The sequence below is a fragment of the Anser brachyrhynchus genome (genome assembly GCF_964034855.1).
Source record: "Anser brachyrhynchus genome assembly, chromosome: 9".
Lineage (NCBI taxonomy): Eukaryota > Metazoa > Chordata > Aves > Anseriformes > Anatidae > Anser > Anser brachyrhynchus.
Window position 1 is genome coordinate 19,511,542 of NC_137703.1, and position 19,071 is coordinate 19,530,612.

Genomic DNA, 19,071 nt, shown 5'->3' on the forward strand with positions numbered 1-19,071 from the left:
CCAATTCTGTAATCAGTAAAAATGTCTCACAGAACTAAACGGCTTTCTTGACTACAGATCTATGAGTTTTTTTTTTTTTGATTATGTCTTTGAACTCAGATAGTCCAAGTACATAACAGCTGCTCTTCACAAAGAAATATGACTTACTAAAAACAACAGAAGGAAAAGACCTAATGGTTTATGGTAGCACCACTGTTGCATGCATTTTCATTAACCAGACAGAACTGTTGTAAACAACTAGATTAAATGTGGAATACTTAACTTAAAAGATGTAAAATTCTAATGAAGGCTGTTTTATATGATCTTTAACTTGTTTTAATAGTAATCAAAATAATGTTAAATGCTAAGCATATCACTATAGATATTACTCTTGATTTATAAAGTACAACAATTTTAAGAATAATTCTGCAACTACAGAGCTATATATGTATTTTTAAACTACAAAAATACAACGGAGATTAGAGGGTCAAATGGACACAGAGTGATTCAGATATATGTCAGTGAAAATCTTTTGCATCCCTGAAACGTATTTATCCGCTTAAGATTACCTATGAGCAGCCATGAGCAGGTTATTCCCTGTTATTCATTATTAGATTACAGGGTCTTATCAGAAGTTGGCATGACTTTGTGGGGTAATGTACCGTTGCAGCGTGAGGAGTGGCAGCTCTTTCCCACCTATAACCACTATGAAGATACAGGCTGCAAGCTCTTCAGCAGACAGAACCATCTACTCAGCATTTGTGCACTGTGCACTTATTCAGAATTGATTTCATATATACCCTAATAAGAATGACTGAAAGAATAACATGATTATTTCCATGCCCATTAGGATTTAGCGTGGTGTAGCTCGTGTAGTCTAGGATCCGCAGTTCAGAAATGAAGCAGATATGGAAAAATGTTTCAAAGACGGGGTGCCAGTTCACACACACCTTATTTGGAGCCTGCTGTGAACTCTTTATACATCATGAATAGCAAATACTGAGATCAATATAAAGAACCAGTCAGGAAACAACAGGTAGGATGTCTACAGATTTCTATCTCATACAATTAAAAATTAATTTAGAAATACTGTATCCTTTTGCAAAAGCATATTCAGGCTAAAGTTTTATCTTTTGTGTGATAACTCTCTTAATGCTTTGCTACAGCCTAATAATTTGATAACCACACAGCTTAGAAGCATTCAACTTGATTCTGATTTAAGCTAGAGTTCAATATCGGTATCTGTGCCACTTCATTTTCATGTTCATCAGAGCTCTTCATGGAGCAAGAAATGCACACCACTGTCCTCCAACTCTTCATTATCCTTCTGCCTCTGTAATGGGCTCAATTGAGGAGTGTCATTCCTTGATTTAATATCTTATGTTTTATTTTGCAAGGCAGTAAATTCAGGATCAGTGCATGTGTTGCCACCACAGGTGAAACAAGCCCTCTTACCACCCCAAAAAGTAACCAGTCTTACATTAAAACATCTGCAATATAGCTGATTCTCCATTATATACTGCAATGGAGAGCTATGACAGTAAAAGCCATGGAAAAAAACATGGGTAAAATGGTTACCCGACTGCCAGGTGCAGAAACAGCTGTTTGGATCCAGTTTAGATCCAACAGACATAATGATGAATTGGAGGTGCCTCTGGGTTTGAAATGATTCCAGCAGAGGAAAGAGTCTCTCTGCACAACAGTGCACAGTGCTCCTGGTGGAAGGAACCAGTGGATGTGGCAGAGCACCAGCCCCCTGTGGCCTCATGTCTGCTTCATGAGCAAGCTTTCTGGAACCCATAATACTGGGGACAGTGCACAGATACCCAGGCAGCTCTCCTTGGCTGTCTCCCTGGCACAGCAATAGCTAGCTTATGCTTAGAATAGCTGCAGAGATCTGCATCAGACTTTGCACTGCTTATTATATGCACTGGTTTAGCACTGCTGAATCTTCAGTGCTGAATGCTCTCAGATCAGTCCCTGACAGCTGCTCAAGTTTCCCTGGCACCAGAAGCCAACGTAAGCCTGGCATAGGTGGGCATAACAAACTCATGGTCCCCTAGGATTTCTGCAAAGCACATAGAGCATTTTGGCTCTTCACAGGGCTGACTGTTCCAGAAAGAGTGCTGAGAGTGGCTCTGTACAAAGCCAGCTCCAGTTTGCACAGCTTGATAACTCTGTATGTTGTGCAAGTACAGCTACACTTCTTCTGGACCCCTGATCAGCATGACATAGGTTGTGTGTTCTGCAAAGGCCTAGCTAACTTTGCACTCTTCTACTTCTCTATTTATAGTAATCTGAAACAAACAAACAAACACCCTTGCCCACAGATTTTTACAGAAGCATATGAAAACTTCTAAGTTCAGATTTTCTGCCTAATAGACTCAAGGTGTTTTTACTCTTAAGTGTGTTTAATGAATGACTTAGCAGACTAAACATCTTGAGTAGGATATTCAAAGATGGCTATAGGAATGAATTGCCAAACTGCAGCTTATTCTGAGATAGTCTCTGTCCTCTTTGAAAATCATGTTCTAACTACCATCTCGAGTCACTTTTAGTCTGTTTACACATGCCACTGAAACCTTTCCTTAGTGCCCAGTTTTGCTGACGTTAGCTCAACTCTACTGAGAGTTGTCAAGCCTTCAATATCCCACTGATCACTGGAATCCAGCAGCTGGGTGACGCTGTTCTCACCTATGCATTCTAAGTTTTAATACTAATACCATGTCACTATTACTTCACATTGCAACAGACTTGCAATCCTGATAAAAGGCAAGAAAGATATCAGCAATAAATTGGTTTAGAAACTACAGCTGTTCCATGTTTCTACTTAGTTTAAACTCAATGTTTTTCCCCCAGAATGTTTTTACAGACAGCTTTGTGTTAAGTATCTGTTGATTGTGACCTGGACAGATGTGCAACTTTTATATTGTGTACCATATTATCACTTCAAGTGGACTACACATATGCTACAAGTGCTCTGCATACCTAAGAAACTTGGTAAGATGAAGTCTCCAGAACCTGGCCTTACTCTCATCAAATTCATTAAGAAAACTGACATCACTGGGCAAAATGAAAATTTTAAATCTTCTTCTAAAGATAGACGACAGACTCTGCATGTGACAATGTCTGACATGGAATTATTTTATTTCATTGTATTTTTAGAAAGAAAGAGATAATGCTTACACCTAGAAATATTCTGGAGTTATTTTTCACTTTTAAACATCTGTAAAGCAATCCCATTGCTTGTGGAATTTCCTACTGAAGTCTACAAAGGTTTCACATTCAAAATGAATAGACATTTAACAAGTGCTCTAAATTTCATACTTTAAATAAAGAAAAGGGTGTTTAGCAAAGCCCATTTGTTCCCGTTTCTGCTCAGTTATTTAGATATAATTTAGAAAGCAAGAAGATAGAATGAAATTCCATAGCTGCACTGCATTAGAAATGCTGTCAAGACTGGCTGAAGATTACTTATTCTGCTTCAGTTGGAATTTGTACAAGTAATGTTATCTAAAGAAGAACCATATGAGGGCAAATTGAGCAGCACAGAATGAAAACTATTAAAGTTTAACCTAGCGGCAAAGTACTTAAATAAAGATTAGACATTCAGCAGTACATACGAATACATGCACATCTAAGATACCTAATATGCTCTCCAAATTCCTCTAATTTCCATTTATCAAGCCATGGTAAAAGTAAATAAAATCTTAATAGAATCTTATGCAGTCACAGATTCACAAAGAATTACTTTCCTTTGAAAAAGCTGTGTCTATTAACTTGTAATTCATTAAAGACTACTGGTTCTTAAGAATGGCAGTTGACGGGAAATGCATCATTTTGCATATGTAAATTGAAATATGAAAATTACTTTATTCAAATAATTTAACTCTATAAAGATGTATTATTTTAGCACACGCAGCTTTCTGATGATCCATACCAAAACTGCTTCTCTGAAAGCTATTTAGATTTGAAGAAGCATGAACAGGTAATTTTGAAGAGGGAATCATACAATAAATTATCTCTGTCTGTAAATAGCCTTTGGTTAATATATAATGCCTTCTTTCATTGAGCTTTTATTTTCTCAATGCTGAACAGTATTGGCATTCAGCATTAGTACTGTTCACTGTACAATATGCATGCATACTCCACAAAATACAATAAAGAAACAGTTGTAGGTCTGAGCTGCCATAGCGTAACACATGGCAGCAACGAGTGTAGTAAACTGAAGCAAGAGAATACCAGAAAAAGATAATATTAGTCAACACTTTCTTCAGCTAAGAAATTATTGGCCTTGTAGTTATAGCACAAATGGAGGAGACAGGAAATCTGGGATTTATTCTGGGATCTGTCACAGATTTCCTGTGTGGCTTTGAAAAAGTCCTGTGAGGTTAACTTCAGCCATCTGAGGCTTTCTTTCCTCTAAGAGCAGCTTGTACCTATATCTTGACAATAGCTCTATAGTGTGAGCTAATCAACACAAAAGGTGAGATGTTACCAGTGCAACTTGTGTACATAGACAAAAGCAAAGTCAAACTCTACAGGTGAAACAATATGATCAAAAGCAGAAGGGTAGGCAATAAAAGTACAAATATTAAGGCAGACAACATACCCCCTCCCAGAAGCTAAGGGGAAGGGCAACGAACTGTGCCAGTCAGTAGTTAGACAGGTGCTATACAGGTGTAATCAGGAAGAAGCAATTTATTTTAACTGGAAGCCAACACTCCTTATTCATGCTTCCTTTCAAGAGGAAAAACAAAGGGGAAAATATAGGACTTACCATTTCTTAAAACACACCTCCTTTGCAGTGTTCACACACAGCACATTCTCCTTACAAAATCTAGCTTCCAGTGGTGTGAATCTGAGATACTCATTCTTCTATAAGATATCTCCCCATACTTTACAAAATTAGCACGGTTTTTGGTTACACAAAGTAAATATGGTAGAGTCATTTCAGCAGGCCTGGGTAGCTTAATGTCTCAGATTTGAGCAAAATGGAATAAGTACTACATGTTGCTATCGTGAGCTCATATCCTTTGGGGTTCTTTTGGCTACAGAAAGGGTTCCACCCATACTCTCAGGACTAGTGCAACATTAACATAACTAAGCCACAACAAAAAACCATCCTGTGTTTTAGGTCACTTGGTTTTATCTATTATGCTCTGAGCTATTTACTTTCTACCTATGAGGGAAATACAATTTCAACAAGATGGCTCAATGATGTCCTCAGCTTCACTGAAACATCCTTAACAAGGCTTTACTCAATAGAATTTTCCATGTGCCAACCAATGATATTGAATCAAAGTATCTAAAATAACTATTTTTATTTGTTTCAGTGATGCTAGTAGATGCTCAGATGCTAAGAGAGCACTTAATGCATATACAACTTTTGGTTATTAGTAGACAATAAACAACTAAAACAGATATATTGGACAACAAAAAATGCAGTCTAGAAAAACATTATTTTTGATTTGATTTATGTGAAGAAGGTTTTTCCAAACTTTTCAAGAAGAGAAGAAAATGATTTACTTTAGCATGTGCTCCAAATCTTAAACTGAAGATTGACTTGCTCAAACTTTCAGAGAAAGAGAAGACAGGAATCAGACTGTAGTGTCCTAACATAAATACATCTCAATCTCCTAAACTATCTTAAAAAATGAAACACGTGACAACATATGAGTGTATGCATGTATCCCTGTATCACAACATTTGTTAACAAACTGTCTTTATAAGCCATAATTAAATTTCTAGGAGACCTGAAACCACATTTAAGCACAGTAACTGAAGCACGTGGTTTCTCAGAGATATTCAGCTGCTGTCCTTCTCCCAGCATTGATCTCAATTGGACCTGCTGGGCAATTTTGAGAAAACAGACATCTCACTGAAAGTCCTAGGCGGAACAAGTGAATGCTAGTTCTCTTCCAGCCCATAAGCAGCAAACTCCAGGAAAAAAAAAAAAAAAGAAAAAAAAAAAAAGAAAAAAAAAAGGAAAGAAAAAACACCAGGAAGCAAGATAACAGCTTGTGTCCTGAGCTTCAGGCTCAGGACTGAAATCAGATTTGAGTAGAGATGTAAACGCAAACCTCAAAATCAAAGCTTTAAAACATAACAGGAAGTTCAGGATACAGGGCCATACGCTCCTTTTGTCCACTATAAGTCTTCTCCTTCTGATGTGGAAGCAAAACACATCCCTACAAATTCCTTCACTGCATTGCAGGGGGTGGATCTGTTGCTCACACTCATCCTGCCTTCTTCCTCAGCCACACGTGCAAACTGATCCTCCCAGAGCTCAGCCAGTCTCCAGGTGCCAGTCACCACACAGATCCCAACACCATGCCATACCAAAGAACCACCCTCTGCTTTGGGCTCAGCATTCAGCCCTCTTCCTCTTAACTAGCTCCTAAGTATACCTACTGGGACATTTCCAGTAATGACTCAGGTCTAATTATCCATCAGATGACATTAAACATTCCACTGACCCCAAAAAGCTACAGCATTATAACACAGCATAATAACTGGCAATGTGTTTTTTCTTCCTTTCTCTGGCCCAAATGACAAGCACAGGGATTGGAGAACAGGGATAACTGCTGGGCACTCTGGTATATTGTCTCTGGACTGCGTGGTATCTACAGACTCCTTAACAGATTTCATATGGGCTCCAAGGACACTCTAACAAAAATGTTCTGGACATAATTTTTCTTTTTTAATGCATAGTAACTCTAAAAAGGTCAACAGTAAACAGATTTCAGACCCGAGGCATAAAACCAACAACTTTCTGATGTTTCCAGCATAAGTTCTATTGCTGATGGGTATAACATTGATCATAGAATCGTAGAATCATAGAATATCCTGAGCTGGAAGGGGCCCACAGGATCATGTAACAGTCTCTTCCACTAAATAGTCTCTTCCACTAAAATGTGTCTGACTGCCATTTATTGTTCCAATTATTTTTTTCCTCTGGTGCTGTGTACTAATTTTTATGAATCTTCCCAGATAGTTGATTTTTTTTGGTTTGTTTTGTTTTGCAGAATGTAGGATGCAAGTCAGTCAAATCTCTAAAAAAAAAAACACCTCATAAGTAAAAGATTATGAAATATTTCTTCTGTATGTTATGCATTTTATGTTTTTATTTTCTGTTTTCAAGAATTCAAATCCATCTATCTTTACACAAATATTATTCACATATATTCATGTATTCTAGAACTAGCACTGTTACTTCTCCATTTTACTTTACTTCATTGTCTATGACACGCAATTTTATCCTACCTGTGGTTGGTCTTATTGGCCTACAATAAGTGGAATTTGTCCAGTTTTATAGCTGCTGGGCTTAGGGATTCAGGTTGATGTGGTGTACCACTGTGTCTCTTCTCAGGAGAGAACATTTCCTGCCCATTTCACCATCTCCCAGGAATATCAAACCAGGTTCCAGTTTGCACATATAAAATGAGAAAGATTTTTCACATCTTCATTTAAGAACAGAAATAAAAGGTCTTTACTGTAGTTTCAATAACGACACAAAAATTCTTAATCAAACATTCTTTTCAGTGCCGTCCTTTGTTGGCTTTAATCATCCTGTCTAAGGCATCTTGGGAAGGCTTCTATACATTGTGAAAAAAAGGAACAAGAAGAATCTGTCTTAATTATACTAGTAGTCAAATTTAGGACACATCTTTTTTGAATATGCTTTTGTAAAACATACAGCACAGTGGGCCTCTAGTTCTGACACAGATTTCTGTGAATACAGTACAAAAATGAAAAAACAGAGAGGAGGAAGGTGCCACTGTGGTTGTGACTGGGGTATTCAAAGCACAGACATGAACCTAAACTCATCCACAAGGGATTAGAAACCCAGATTGTTTACCATATAAGTAAAAAATGCAAGAAGTTTTTAATAAATATTTTTCCATGCTGTTAGTGGATTTTGACAACAATATCATTATGTTAAAATATCATAAGAATGGTTTATTATCTCACAACATCCCTTGAAAAGCCAAACTCTGTTGAATTCCACAGAGTTGTAACAGAAAACTGACATCAGAATATTGTCCATCTGCTGTCCATCCTAGAAAACTGACACCTCAGAAATAAACTAAAATCAATGATCATGAATGTTAAAAAAAAAAAACAAAAACAAAAAAACAACCAAACATACTATTGCTCTATGTGCAAATCTGATTCCTGGAATCCTCAGGACAACTATTTAGCAGTGCCTGTTTCTCATCTGATGTGTTCAACTCACAGTCTTGTCTTTCATATTGATTTGGGGTGGGTATGGTTGCAGAATGATCTTAATATAAGGAAATGAGGTTTGGTTATAATGGTGTAGATTCTGGCCAAATTCCAGTTGTGGTAATTACACTTTGCCTTTTTGGATTCTCTTCTCTTAACTGCAGTTGAACATAGGATTCTCTGACAAGGTTATGTGCAAAAGCAAAAGTAATTCCTGGGAGTCTACATACTAAACAGAGGAGACTTTGTATATGTTTGTAAGGCATTCTGAAATACTACTAGGCAAAATAAAATGATTACACTTACCCTAAAAGGATCAAGAGATTCTGATCACGTCAACCTCTTATGTGTTCACAGTAATGCAAAATGAACATGATAAACATGCTGATCTCATTGATATGATTTACTTATTGGTGCTTTATTACTCTAAGCACTAAAAAGAAGCCAGACCTGAGTAGGGTATTGTCAGTTTGACTGTTCCAATAAGAACTGACATATAATAAGCACATGTGTGGTTGGATGAACAACACTTAAACATCTTTCCTGTATGACCTGATCTTAACAACATTTTTCATTTCTTTAGTATTCACCTTTACCAGTTCTGAAAAACTTTATCCAGAGATGAACCATGATGAATTCCTTACAATCAAAATTGAGTTATGGCAAAATATTATGCACAGGGATGTGGCTGCCAATCGCTTTGTCTCAGAGCCAGGTCAGTAACCAAAAGCCACACTCAGCCAAAAGTGCTGATCCTAAAGGTTGCTGCTGAAGATACTCAGTTTGAACTGTGACTACTCCATGTGAAACATGACATAGTCAGATTACCTGGAACTGTGTGAAGGATGGAATAAAAGAAATCTTGTTTTTTCAATCCCTGAATGCTTTTAAGCTTCTGTGTCAATTACTAAAAGTCCTCTTTCCTATTAGCATTTACCCTCTATATATAAAAGGTGGTATGCATTGCCCTTAACATATTGCTCTCATTTACATTTATTCACTGACTTGTACCATTTCTTTGATGAAAAAAAAAAAAAAAAAGAGAGAGAGAGCTGAGGAAAGGTACTAGAATATATAATAACAAGTAGGTTAAGCACCAGTTTGATTATCTAGTGACACAAGTCCAGATGCTCAGATGTGTTGGTTGTTTCAGCAGCCCTACTTTTGCTACAAAAGCTGACTAAATGGCCCAGGAGAGCTCACTTGTCTCAGCCACAGGGCTTTCTGACCTTCTATGGCAAAGAGGGCCAGGCACAGCCAGCAAATGATGCCTGAGCTGAATCCCAGATATAAGACACAAATAAAAACTGTTGAAAAGCTGCATTAATGAGTTATGTTTCCCCCTTGCATTTCACAACACATTGTTGTTGTGTGAAAAGTTGTGAGCTAAAGACAATCCATTGCAATTTATTTGACTTGATCAATATTTGGATAATATGCTTTCCCACTATTGCTGTCTAAATTACAGTATAGTCACTGTCTTGCTTTATTAAATATGACATTTCCCAAACATTTTAAGTAGATAAAACTTTAAAAATATTTTTAACTTCTTTATATTTATTATCATGAAACAGGCCTTCAGCCACATTAAATTACTGTATATCATAAACTTCAAAGGAATTTGTCTTTCACTAGCATCTTACACTAGCTATTTTTGCTATGTAATTATGAAACTAAAAAATAAAAAACAAAAAAATCTTATCTGTTTCTTCTAGGAAGAGAGAAGCCTTAAGTATTCCTTTCTAATTATTACCTTTTGGCTTCCTCAGAATACTTGCTTAGTGTCAAGATTTGTTTACATTCACTAATACATTGGTTAAGTTAATTCTTCATTTATTTTAATGTTATGCTCCAAGGATATTTTACCAAACACTTACTGTAAGACCTTCAACTGTGGCCACCCACAACCTGAAATTTTCTCCCTATCTAATCCTAACTTACACCATAACAGAGCAAATAACATTATTATTATTATTATTTAGTTTACAAAATACTTTTCTTTTTTCCAGCAAAACATGCACATCCCATAGTATATGTTACTTTAAAAAGTTTGTGTAGCATTTCACATTATGTGTGTGCATGAGCACACATGCTCAACCCCTATATATATACATAGAGCTATTGTTGAAAACTTTCATTAAAATTTTGTAAAGGAAGTCCATCTGCCACAGCGCAGGATGTCCTGTTTCTGTGAGGGGCTTTGGATATTGCTTGGCCATTTTAACATTGAAAATATAGGTAGAAGACTGGAAAGCATTTAATCTTGGTACTTATTCCAAAACAATCTGATTTGGAAAGGTTTTTTTGAAGGTTTTTTCCCCAGCAGCTGAGACTTCTGAGATATGGACACCTCCTCAGACACAGCACTTTTAGTTTCGTATCCTCTTTCCTGTTGCTGTCAATGAGAAACAATTAGTTCTGTAGGAAAGGATACATTCTGGTCATTGACATAATCTCAAAATACATCTGCTGTTCCCAAGCAATATCTGAGCCCCTGGTTGTCTCAGTCCAAACCCTAATGCTACCTAGCCAGGTTCTAGGGGTTCCTGTCAGTGGCATTCCAGCAGAGTGGATGGGCTGGAGTTCTGCCCCTGGCCCAGCCAGCTGCAGAAAGCAGTGGTGCTTCTGAGTGACCTAGCTGGTCAGAGCAGGTGGACCTCATCAGCTTCTGACCCAGCAAGGGATATGCATGCTGCTCTCCCCTCTCAGAGGGAAGAAACAGGGGTCCTTGGCTTCTAAAGTACAGAGACATCATTTGGGATTAGCATCATTTTATAATCTATATTTTCTTGTTTTAAGAGATTGGTTGTTTTGTAAGAGGATGGAGGCAGCTCTGTGGCTCAATTGGACTTTAATTTTATTTTAAATTATTGAAAGGCAAACAATGAGTTCAAACCTCTTTCATGATTGATTGGTAATATTTGTCTTACTTAGCGCTGCTTTCCAAAACGTTCAGTTTAAATTTTACAGTTGATAAGCCTTCAAACTGTAAAAAGTCCCATATCCCATTTCCACTGAGCAAAGGCTTTCCTTGTTTTTATTCCTTATTTGGAAATAAAGGATTATGGTCTCCAGAGGTAACAGTTCACACTTACACTCAGTGCTTAAAAGTACTCAAAGAAAGTATTCTCCATGGAGACAGGTGTTGACCCAACTGAACAAAACTAAATGCCAGAAGGGTATGCCATTTTACTAGGAAAAAAAAAAAATAAAAAGGGGAGAGAAAGAGACATTGGGTGGAAAAAGGGATGCCCATGAGAAATCAAAAATGTCAAAATAAAGCACCAGTGGGGAACATGGAAAACTGAATAGTGAAAAAGAAACTGAGGGTGGAGAAGGGTCATTAATATAGGTCTTAAACACCTTATTCTTCCCATGCAGAATACATTACTCTTCCCTCCTCAGTTAGACATGTTTCCAAAATGGAAAGGCTGTTGGTGTTTGTCATAAGACAGCATTGGATGCTCTAGGGGGATGGAAAAGGCAATAGGTAGGAACTGGAAAAAAGAAGCCTGGTCTTGTTACGCCTCTCCTTTTCAGTATGGAAAGCAGCATTGCCGATAGCAAGAGAAAGAATTCGCAATGCATTCATCCGACTCTACTGAGTCCTATGATCCAACAGAAGCTACAAGCCACAGACAGTTCTTCAATCAGTTTCACTGAAACAGGATATGAAACAGGCTTTAAATTCTCCTACCCCAAGGGGCCAAGGCAGATACACAGCCTTCCTGCCCTACCAAGAAAACACCAGTGGACAGAGGGAATTGAACATTCTCTGCTGCTTTAGGCATAATTTCCATCTATAATACTATTGAAGAATCCTCACCATTAAAAATCTCCCTCTTGTATGTAGAGCAATAATAACCTGTGTGCAAAATCATACAGAGGCACATTAAAGTTCTGTCATCATCTCATTTATCTAAAGATTATTTCTGCCTCCATCTCTGTAAGGTGAGATAATTAATTTTACAGGTATAGGACAGAATGATGCCAGATAAAGAGGAAGCATTTTAAAAAATAGGGCTATTTGGAGAAAATTAAAAGGGCGTTGTGAGGTTAATACAAGATTCTGCTAGAAATCATAATAATGCTTTGTCAAAAGTCTGCCTAACATGGCAGCAACTCATGAAACACTTGAATAATTTTTATGTTTATGGATTTTGTTAGTCCTAACGAAAATGACAGTAAGAGTAAATATAATACTTATTTTTTCCTATCCAACCAATCAATCTGTATTTTAAAGCAAAGGGAATTAAGAAACACAAAATGGGAAAGTGACTGATTTAGAGTCACCAAGATGTCTGTGGCAGTTATTAACAGAACACAGCTCCTAGCTAGGAATTGCTTTTATCTTGTTAAGAAATGACCCACGCAGACTGTGGAAGAGAGAGACCCAAAGCAGTGGGAGAGGTAGGATACGACCCAGAAAATAACACACTACAGGTAACTTAGCTACATTGCCACAACACACTCAGTATTTTTTCTTACAGACCCTAGCAGGATCGGGCTCTGAGTAATATGTTACTTTTGTAAGATAAGCTTTTTAAAAAACATTTATTTTGGAGTAACCCAAAACCAATTAAATACTGAAAAAGTAACAACTGTTACCCTGGTTGTCTACAAGATGTTTCTTCAGCTAAAAATAAAGATATAAGGTTGTTGTTGCTACCTAACACCTTCTGCTGTTATTTAATAGTAAAAAAGTCCAATCTCATCAATGCCATGAGACTGGAGTTAAAGGTTATTAGAGGAGATAGAGAAGGGTAGCATGTTAACTATCCTTCCTTCTTTCTTGATCTATAGTAAGGAGCCTGCTGATGATATCAGGGACTGAAAATTTTCCCTTTTGATTTAAGTAATCAACTGGAGAACTTTACAGTAGATGAAAAAATGAGCAAATGTACTCACCAATCTAACATTAAGAAATGTTCCCCATGTAATCATGGTGCAGGAAAAAGAAGGCATGCAACGGTTTCAGAGTGAAAAAATCGAGAATTTACACTTTTTAATTGTTTTCATAATAAAAGGACAAAATATTACAAATATTTTTGAAAGATGGAGATTCTTTCATGCACTGAGACTTTTGCTACTGTCATTCCTGTGTTTGACGCAAAGCCGCACAGTGCCATCTAGTGTTCTGTGGCCGCACAGGGAATAACGTTGAGAACTTCGACAGGATATTCCAAATTATTTCACAATAATAAACTCTGTTTAGTTCTGATTTTCAGAAATAAGGTACTACATGATAAAACAATCACATCTAATAGTTGACAATGAAGATACTAATCTGACCTCTTTTTTTTTTTTTTGAGTGTCATTGAGGAAATTATTAGGAGAAAGAAAAAGAATGTTTGACTGTAAAGTAAGCATCATTTTTTCTGTCATAATTGGGATATATATTCATATTTACAGCATATTGCACAGAACCACACATTGTACCAGCATTTAGAAATTAGATCATAAAAAGAGACATGAGATGAGAGGGAGAAGTGAACAATTAATTAAAAAGATGCCTTACTGTAATGGCAAATATTCCACCCTTAGCATTCAAAAATGCAAAGTAACTGCAAAGTTAATTTTGGACAGAATTTCCAAAACTATATTATACTGATCCCATATTGCTCTGTTGCTCACATGATCGGAACTCATTTTCTGTAGCCTCAGCACTCAGATTGTTCTTCTTGGTTCTGGATCTAAACAAAACCATCCAAGCAATAGCCTACTTGATTTGTAAGTATCAATCAAGAATTCCACTGCTTACTTACAAATTAAATGGTACTTGGGTTGGAATTAATTCTGCTGCATTGGAACAGACAGGAAAACAAAGTGATCTCAGTGCTGCAGCATTCTGTTATAAAATACCATGTGGACTGGCTGCATCTCAATAATACCTTGTAAGGTTTAGGAAAGCTTCATACTGTTGCAGAGACACAAATGGAACAGATTCTGGTTTGCTTTATCATGCTGCATATAAGCTACCTTTCAGAGTCAGATCCTAAATTTGTATGTGGTCCGAACTACTGTACTTTTATTCAAAATTCAGAAGAAAATCATTGAGTCTGCTTTAGTGGCTCTCATGAAGAATAAAATGTTTCCAGTAAGCAAAACAACCCAAGTGAGGGCTTGAACAGAAGGTGTAGAATGGTCTTAGATCAGTTTTTGCCAGTTGTAAAACTGTATCTTGAGGCTATAGTTACCTGAAACACTGTGACACAATCTGGAGGCTTGCTGCTAATGAAATGAGAAGATCCTGCTTCTATTCTTTTCTCCTCAGAGGCTCTGGCATTCATTAGACCCCTCTGTGACTTCATTCAGCTCAATAACCTGAAAGAAAATTATTCATTGTTTCTGCTTGCATGATAAGCTAAAAGGGTTTATGAAAAAGATATGATATGTGCTGGGGGGGGATGGGGTGCAAAGAACAGAATCAGAATCAGGCAGCCCAGAATAGGATAAATAGAAGGGAAGCCCATGGCATTCCCCTTTTGTTGTGCTGCTGGGGAAAAAAACCGCAAACCTAATTAGACACAAATATTTGAGTACTTTCAGTACTCTTATTTTTTGATCTACGTGCTTGCTTTAAGGTTGTTCTTTATCCTCTTCCCCAGTGAGGAAAAGAATTCCGTACTTTGTGTTTTGTACACTCATCCCTTTGACAAACAGGGGCTTGCTGCATACAGTGCGTGGGGCAGTTAGGTTGGTGTTTCATAGGTTTCTGCCACTAATATTTCTCCTAGCATGCTGTTGGTTTTTTTTTATTTGTTTTTTTTTTTTTTCCATTTTTCTTTTCTTCCTTGAAACATTTTATAAAGACACTACCAGATCTCTCCAGATTATTTAGGTATGTAATATGCACCTTCATGAAGATCTAAGCTATCTATTCCAGTCCAAATGTACAAACATTGACATATGTTAATGATCATATCATGTACCATAGAACGGCATGGATAAGCATACAAGGATTATGAATACATGGGAGAAGGAGCCGTGGTAACAAATCAGTAAATGAACAGATTAGCCAAAAAAGTGTACAAGTTTCTGCCCACATAAATACCCTCTGACCCCCCCCCCCAAAAAAAAAAAAAAAGAAGAAGAAGTAAAGTAACTTATTCACCACACAGTTTTAAAACAATCTGTAAAGAAAAGAACAAAGGAACGTAGGTATTTTTCCCCAGATTTAGCAGGTATAGCACCCACTGAATTTTCTCCGTGCTGCTCTGGAAATCAGCTAGTGACCTCTGGTACTCTACTCTGAGTGTTTGTCCAAAAATGGATGTTGTCTTCCCTTTAATGTTAGTGGGCAACCTAATAAATGTCAAGAGGTTTACTTGGAAATAAATGGTGAAAACAGTCCAATAAATATTGGACTATATTAATTCTATGCCTATTTTTATTTTTTAGAAGTTTATATATTTGCTTGGTTAGAAAGAAAGTAACAAGAATAAACACAACTGGAAACTGTTCTTGTGAGATATATTCTTCACTAAGCAGCTAAATAACCATTTAATCCTGTGCCTAAAGACAACCTTCATACCAATCAGGTGGGTGGAGTTGTTTGGCTGCCAAGTCAAAATACTTTTGCTTAAAAAAAAATGAGAAAATGATAGATTTTAACTGACCAATGCAGAAATAGCTGAGATTTAAACTGATGCTAGGTTCTTTTAGATTTGCTGAAGATTTATTTTATTTTATTTTTTAATCTGAGATAAAAATATCATTTACTTTCTGAGCCTTTTCTTTCATTTATTTGATCATGAAGAGAAGATACTGTAGATTTATGTGTTGTTTGTACTGGAGAGCACAGCTGTTTTAGCTTTTCTGTCAGACCCTCAGGATCCTGTCTCTATAATGACTTTCTTAACTGCACAGATTGCACAGTGGGTTTGCCTAAGCAAAGTTAATTTGTATTAAATTCTGAATCCAAAGGAAAGGAGAAAAAAAAAACAGAAAAAAAAAACAACTCCAACAACACCTTTAGAAGACAGGGTGTTTTATTTTAAATAGTGTAATAGCCCTTTAATCTGGTGTGGTTAAAAAAAGCTGGTCCCATCATGGAGGCTATTTAAACATATAATAGTGAGCCAAAGGCATATTTTGCTCCTGAAAACAACAAGATGAAAATAAATTGAAAGTTGCATATTAATAAGTAGCAAAGTACCAAAGCTCATTTCCATGAATGATTAATTTTGGGAAATAGGAAGGAGAAAACAAGGTGACAAAACAAATCCTAAGAAATTCAGTTGAATTCAAAGCAATATAAGATGAAAACAGGAAGATTTAGGGCCAATATGAAGACAAATTAGGAGATTTAAAGAAAAATAATTGCATATAGCAGAAGAAGGCAACTTGTGAAAGAACTCCAGAGACAGATGGAGTATCAGAGGCAAAAAGAACGCAAAAAGGGAATGGCATGGAGTCAAGAGTGGGTTTTTGGCATTACTAAGCAATAAGAAGGCCTGTTGTGAGATAACTGTTCTTTTAACTGGAAAAAAAAATGAGCAAGCAGAAAATTATGACAGAACAAATCAGTCTTGGGAGAAATTAACCTATTTAACAATAACACATCATTGGCAGAAAATGGTATTCACCTACTTCTGAAAGAATTGAAGAATGAAGTGGTTGTGTTGGCTAATAAACTTTGCTATTACTAGAAAAGGATGGAAGAAAAAAAACATTGCAGTTATCATTGAAGAGGTACTAGGACAGCTTATAACCAGGAGGATACATAACAGTTCGTGCTGGACACCAGCTTTAGTTCACGATGCCCTGGTGAGTGCTTGAATTCAAATGAACAGAACTTTAAATAGAAATGGAATGAGAAAGAGGTTAAATATTGATTAAGAAGGGGGGAAACAACAATTACTCAAATTTTTACTTCGAATAATACTGAATATTTACTATTTTCCCCCCTGACAATTTTTATTTTTAAAGATAAGCATTACAAGAGCAGAAAGGAAGAATAAGATTTATTGAAAAATATGGACTTAATTCTGAGCTCACTGAAGTCAGAGAAGGACTTCCAGTGGTTTTAATGGGCTTTGGCTCAAGCCCTTATAGTGTAGCAAAGAAAACAATACAAACTGAAGTGGGATTTATATCCCTACTATAAATAATGTATGTAATCTCAATTACTGGAGGCAGTATTTGTATATATCTAATTTATCATTATTAAAGTGAGATTATGGCAGCTTTATGTGAGACAGGCAAATCTGGGTCATTACTGAAAACAGTTCGTTTACATTAACCACTATAATTACTCGGGTTCTGTCATTCTTGATGTTTAAAAACTCAATCGTGCCCCCTTGTGGCCCAGAAAAATATAGTACATAAGGAGTAGCATAAATTTCCCTGAAACTAAACTGGAAATTAAAAATAAAGAAGATGCATAACCAAAACTACTTTTTAGTTTTGTAATTTTTCCTTCAAATTTAAAATATAAATGACAAGTAGTCAAAGCACAAATAAAGCACAGGATACTTGCTCTTCCACATATATACACTATTATCATTTTTTAAATTAACAGTACTGAAGAAAAAATCTTGGTAGACTTTTGCACTCATAAAGTTTCACCCACTGCCTCTCACTAAGGATATTCACATAGGAGGCAGAAGCCAGCTGTTCATGTAGGATGATAATGGCTACAGGTGAGCTCAATTTCTGCGGGCATCTCAGTTGTTATTTGTAAAGCTGTGCTTTGCCCAGCAGAACTACCCACAGCTCTGCCCTTGGAGGCAGGTTTGACCTTGTGGCCCCGGACTGAGTTCTACAGCCACCATCTTTTGTCCCTGCTGCCAAGTATCAAAATGAAATTTGAAAATAAAACAGCTTCAGATATCTGTATAACCCTATGGTCATTAAGATGGAAAATGACCGCTTTGGTGTATTAGCAAAGGCTCGTGCATCATCACCTTCATTGTCACCATCAAAATAATAGTATTGGATTCTGGTGGAAGTTGCAGGGGGACAGCTACCAAGGGCTCTGGTTGGCAACGCAAATCCATGGCTACAGAGCTTGAAAGACAATTCCAGAGAAAGTAATACTCGGTACCTTAAAGAAAAGACACTGGCAAATAAGATGCTTACAGGTAGCATGCCTGAAAATAGACAACTGCAAACAACATTTTAAAATGTTACACACAATAACCCCAATAATTTTAGAGAAAAAAAAAAAAAGCCACTCCACCTAGGGAGAGAGAACCGAAACCAACCATGTGTAATGTTATTCCTTTAATGATTTACCTAACAGTATAATAAGGTTTGTGTCATTTCTCTTACTTCAGCACTCCCTGCTTTCTCTATCAAAAAAATATTTTCTCTTCAGTTTAATCCACACAGATTTAGTGAAACCAGCTTCCAGCCCTGTCCATTGTGTCACTTGGAAAAATGTTCTACAGGATTGCCAGATTCTTTCTTATCAGGAACCAGAGAGCTGACCATTAATTTTAAAAAGGTCATGTCATCAACTGTGGACATGCAGACAGGCTGACTGGGCTCCGTTTGTCTCTTCTTACAGCAACTGGGTGCACAGTTACCAAACCTTACATTTTGTATTTTTCATCGTATTTTTCCAAGAAAATTCTTTCTTCCTATCAGTGTCCTACCACAATTTTGCCATATTTACTATTCAGAAAAGCTGGCAAACAGTCCCTTATATTATTTATTAAATAGGCAAAGCAACGATGCAAGCTCCTAGGCTCCCCATTGCCTTCTTTTTCCCTGAGATCTTAACCAAACTGGTTCACTCTTGTTTGCCATCTGATCCTTTTGCTCTCCTGAAACTACCAACAAAAAGGAAATTAATGCCAACTGTGGAGGTGATTTTGTATTGACACATTTCCAATAGAATCCAGACTCAGACCACCA